This window comes from Bison bison, unplaced genomic scaffold (assembly GCF_000754665.1).
Source record: "Bison bison bison isolate TAMUID 2011002044 unplaced genomic scaffold, Bison_UMD1.0 scf7180017864196, whole genome shotgun sequence".
NCBI classification, from domain to species: Eukaryota; Metazoa; Chordata; class Mammalia; order Artiodactyla; family Bovidae; genus Bison; species Bison bison.
Genome location: NW_011494768.1, coordinates 2,779,546 through 2,785,435, shown reverse-complemented (window position 1 = coordinate 2,785,435; position 5,890 = coordinate 2,779,546). Strand labels below are relative to the sequence as shown.

Below are 5,890 nucleotides of genomic sequence, written 5' to 3'. Positions count from 1 at the left end.
GAAGGAGAAATCAAAAGCTTTACAGACAAGCAAAAGCTGAGAGAATTCAGCACCACCAAACCAGCTCTCCAACAAATGCTAAAGGATCTTCTCTAGACAGGAAACACAGAAAGGGTATATAAACTCGAATCCAAAACAATAAAGTAAATGGCAATGGGATCATACTTATCAATAATTCCCTTAAATGTAAATGGGTTGAATGCCCCAACCAAAAGACAAAGACTGGCTGAATAGATACAAAAACAAGACCCCTATATATGTTGTCTACAAGAGACCCACCTTCAAACAAGGGACACAAACTGACTGAAAGTGAAGGGCTGGAAAAAGATATTCCATGCAAATAGAGACCAAAAGAAAGCAGGAGCAGCAATACTCATATCAGATAAAATAGACTTTAAAACAAAGGCTGTGAAAAGAGACAAAGAAGGCCACTATATAATGATCAAAGGATCAATCCAAGAAGAAGATATAATGCCAGGAGCCGGCATATTGCATATTGAGTGCATATTGCATATTGCATATTGAGTGCAGCACTTTCCACAGCATCATCTTTCAGGATCTGGAATAGCTCAACTGGAATGCTATCACTACCAGGAGCCAGCGTGAGGGACTCCGCCCGTGGCAAAGGTCATGAGGAAGGAGGCTCGGCATACGCAAAGGCGGGATCGAGCCTCAGGAGTCCCCCTGGAAATTCTCGAGCATCTACCCCCAAAACCATAGTCTACCTACTTTCTGCTTTGTGCTTTCACCTACACCTTTGACTTTATGGGGGCTGTCCCCCACTACCTCTCTCTGAAAAAAGAGTTAGCTTACAGCTCCAGTTAATAATTCCTGGGCGTGACAGTGTTTCAACCTACAAACTCCTTTGGAAATCCTCTAGCCTGCCTGAATAGGTTTTTCCGGCCACATGTGATTGTTCAGAGCCTCCCAACTGTGAGAGGCAGGAGATGTTCTAAACTGTCTAAACACAGATTCCTTTGAGTAGTTAAAAGATTGATTAGAAATTGTACTGGTGAAAGGTTTTTCACTTATTGGGCCAATGTTTGCTGCTAAGTCTCCATACCCCCTACCTACTGTGTCCTTGGCGGTGTATTGATTGATATAATGGGTGTATAGAAATGTAAGTAGTAGCCTCAATGTTTGTAACCTTGGACCCTTGAGTTAATTCTTTTCTTGATTGAGCCCACCTCACCTTTGCCCTATAGGAATGCAGCTTTGTCCAATGCTTTTTTTGGAGGCTGGCGCCTGACTTTGGAATAATCACCTTTAGAGAAAAATAAGTTTCTTAAAATGTTAACAGGCCTCCTGGCCAGAAGATGATGTAAATCACCTAAACTTTTGCATATGATAAGTTTGAAAGCCTGGCTTCGATTAGAACCAGGAACTGCTGCCCTTGCATGACTCCACCCCTTCCCCCATTATCCTCTATGCACATATTAAGGTATAAAACTACTTTGGAAAATAAAGTACGCCCCTTTTTTGTTCACCGAAATCTGGTCTCCCCATGTCGTTCTTTCTTTCACCTTCTGGCTGAATTTTTCCTCTGAGGCGGGGAAGCTCGTCAAGCCTACTAATTTGGCCTGGGCTTCTAAGATCTGACCGGGGAGGCCTTAGTGTCTCCTCTCCTTCGGGAGAACGGGAGGACACCTGCGGCCTTCGTAGGTGACGTAAATTCTCTGCTTTGGAATTTTATTCAGTCTCTTTTCTTCACTGAATTTTCCTACTGAGCTATCCTTATTTCAGCCTCTTTTCTCCACTGAATTTCCTCACTGAGCTATCCTTATTTCAGCCGCTTTTCTCCATTGAATTTCTTCACTGAGCTATCCTCATTCTGTTACTCTTTATATCTCTAATTAATATCTAATTGAAGCTATTGTATCCTGATCCTCGCCGAAGCCGTCTCTCCTTCGAATACCCTGGATCAGCCGGGGCTGGACCCCGGCAATATAACAATTATAAATATATACGCACCCAACATAGGAGCACCACAATATGTAAGACAAATGCTAACAAGTATGAAAGGGGAAATTAACAATAACACAATAATAGTGGGAGACTTTAATACCCCATTCACACCTATGGATAGATCAACTAAACAGAAAATTAACAAGGAAACACAAACTTTAAATGATACGATAGACTAGTTAGACCTAATTGATATCTATAGGACATTTCACCCCAAAACAATGAATTTCACCTTTTTCTCAAGTGCACATGGAACCTTCTCCAGGATAGAGCACATCCTGGACCATAAATCTAGCCTTGGTAAACTGAGAAAAATTGAAATCATTCCAAGCATTGTTCCTGACCACAATGGAGTAAGATTAGATCTCAATTACAGGAGAAAAACTATTAAAAATTCCAACATATGGAGGCTGAACAACATGCTGCTGAATAACAAACAAATCACAGAAGAAATCAAAAAAGAAATCAAAATATGCATAGAAATGAATGAAAATGAAAACACAACAACCCAAAACCTGTGGGACACTGTAAAAGCAGTGCTAAGGAGAAGGATCTTAGCAATACAGGCATACCTCAAGAAACAAGAAAAAGTCAAATAAATAACCTAACTCTACACCTAAAGCAACTAGAAAAGGAAGAAATGAAGAACCCCAGGGTTAGTAGAAGGTAAGAAATCTTAAAAATTAGGGCAGAAATAAATGCAAAAGAAACAAATGAGACCATAGCAAAAATCAACAAAGCCAAAAGCTGGTTCTTTGAGAGGATAAATAAAATTGACAAACCATTAGCCAGACTCATCAAGAAACAAAGGGAGAAAAATCAAATCAATAAAATTAGAAACGAAAATGGAGAGATCACAACAGACAACACAGAAATACAAAGGATCATAAGAGACTACTATCAGCAATTATATGCCAATAAAATGGACAACGTGGAAGAAATGGACAAATTCTTAGAAAAGTACAACTTTCTAAAGCTGAACCAGGAAGAAATAGAAAATCTTAACAGACCCATCACAAGCAAGGAAATTGAAACTGTCATCAGAAATCTTCCAGCAAACAAAAGCCCAGGTCCAAAAGGCTTGACAGCTGAATTCTACCAAAAATTTAGAGAAGAGCTAACACCTATCCTACTCAAACTCTTCCAGAAAATTGCAGAGGAAGGTAAACTTCCAAACTCATTCAATGAGGCCACCATCACCCTAAGACCAAAACCTGACAAAGATGCCACAAAAAAAGAAAACTATAGGTCAATATCACTGATGAACATAGATGCAAAAATCCTTAACAAAATTCTAGCAGTCAGGATCCAACAACACATTAAAAGATCATACATCATGACCAAGTGGGTTTTATCCCAGGGATGCAAGGATTCTTCAATATCTGCAAATGAATCAATGTAATACACCACATTAACAAATTGAAAAATAAAAGCCATATGATTATCTCAGATGCAGAGAAAGCCTTTGACAAAATTCAACATCCATTTATGATAAAAACCCTCCAGAAAGCAGGAATAGACAGAACATACCTCAATATAATAAAAGGTATATGTGACAAATCCACAGCAAACATTATCTTCAATGGTGAAAAATTGAAAGCATTTCCCAGGAACAAGACAAGGGTGCCCATTCTCACCACTACTATTCAACATAGCTTTGGAAGTTTTGGCCACAGCAATCAGAGCAGAAAAAGAAATAAAAGGAATCCAAATTGAAAAAGAAGAAGTAAAACTCTCACTGTTTGCAGATGACATGATCCTCTACATAAAAAACCCTAAAGACTCCAGGAGAAAATTACTAGAGCTAATCAATGAATATAGTAAAGTTGCAGGATATAAAATCAACACACAGAAATCCCTTGCATTCCTATACACTAATAATGAGAATACAGAAAGAGAAATTAAGGAAACAATTCCATTCACCATTGCAACAAAAGAATAAAATACTTAGGAATATATCTACCTAAAGAAACAAAGGAGATCCAACCAGTCCATTCTAAAGGAGATCAGTCCTGGGTGTTCTTTGGAAGGAATTATGCTAAAGCTGAAACTCCAATACTTTGGCTACCTCATGCGAAGAGTTGGAAAAGACCCTGATGGAAAGACCCTCATTGGAAAAGACCCTGATGCTGGGAAGGATTGGAGGCAGGAGAAGAAGGGAATGACAGAGGATGAGATGGCTGGATGGCATCACCGACTCGATGGACATGAGTTTGAGTGAACTCCGGGAGTTGGTGATGGACAGGGAGACCTGGTGTGCTGCAATTCACGCGGTCGCAAAGAGCCGGGCACGACTGAGCGACTAAACTGAACTGAACTGAGAGAAACAAAAGACCTATATATAGAAAACTATAAAACACTGGTGAAAGAAATCAAAGAGGACACTAATAGGTGGAGAAATTTACCATGTTCATGGATCAGAAGAATCAATATAGTGAAAATGAGGATACTACTCAAAGCATTCTATAGTTCAATGCAATCCCTATCAAGCTACCAATGGTATTTTTCACAGAGCTAGAACAAATAATTTCACAATTTGTATGGAAATACAAAAAACCTCAAATAGCCAAAGCAATCTTGAGAAAGAAGAATGGAACTAGAGGAATCAATCTGCCTGACTCCAGGCTCTACTACAAAGCCACAGTCATCAAGACAGTAATTATACTGGCACAAAGACAGAACTATAGATCAATGGAACAAAATAGAAAGCCCAGAGACAAATCCACACACGTATGGACACCTTATCTTTGACAAAGGAGGCAAGAATATACAATGGAGAAAAGACAATCTCTTTAACAAGTGGTGCTAGGAAAACTGGTCAACCACTTGTAAAAGAATGAAACTAGAACACTTTCTAACACCATACACAAAAATAAACTTAAAATGGATTAAAGATCTAAATGTAAGACCAGAAACTATAAAACTCCTAGAGGAGAACATAGGCAAAACATTCTCCGACATAAATCACAGCAGGATCCTCTATGACCCACCTCCTAGAATATTGGAAATAAAAGCAAAAATAAACAAATGGGACCTAATTAAAATTAAAAGCTTCTGCACAACAAAGGAAACTATAAGCAAGGTGAAAAGACAGCCTTCAGAATGGGAGAAGAGAACAGCAAATGAAGCAACAGACACAGAATTAATCTCAAAAATATACAAGCAACTCCTATTGGTCAATTCCAGAAAAATAAACGACCCAATCAAAAAATGGGCCAAAAAACTAAAAGGACATTTCTCCAAAGAAGACATACAGATGGCTAACAAACACATGAAAAGATGCTCAACATCACTCATTATCAGAGAAATGCAAATCAAAACCACAGTGAGGTACCATTTCATGCCAGTCAGAATGGTTGCTATCCAAAAGTCTACAAGCAATAAATGCTGGAGAGGGTGTGGAGAAAAGGGAACCCTCTTACACTGTTGGTGGGAATGCAAACTAGTATAGCCACTATGGAGAACAGTGTGGAGAGTCCTTAAAAAACTGGAAATAGAACTGCCATATGACCCAGCAATCCCACTGCTGGGCATACACACCGAGGAAACCAGAATTGAACGAGACATGTGTACCCCAATGTTCATCTCAGCACTGTTTACAATAGCCAGGACATGGAAGCAATCTAGATGTCCATCAGCAGACAAATGGATAAGAAAGCTGTGGTACATATACACAATGGAGTATTACTCAGCCATTAAAAAGAATACATTTGAATCAGTTCTAATGAGGTGGATGAAACTAGAGCCTATTATACAGAGTGAAGTAAGGCAGAATACTAACGCATATATATGGAATTTAGAAAGACGGTAACGATAACCCTGTATGCGAGACAGCAAAAGACACAGATGTATAGAACAGTCTTTTGGACTCTGTGGGAGAGGGTGAGGGTGGGATGATTTGGGAGAATGGCATTGAAACATGTAT

The 5,890-nt window shown here is 39.1% G+C and overlaps 1 protein-coding gene across 2 annotated transcripts in view; it reads right to left on the bottom strand.

Moving 5' to 3' along the window:
• The window catches only part of TASP1 (taspase, threonine aspartase, 1), a 265,061-nt gene that overhangs the window by 65,614 nt on the left and 193,557 nt on the right, over positions 1–5,890 (bottom strand). The window lies entirely within an intron of this gene.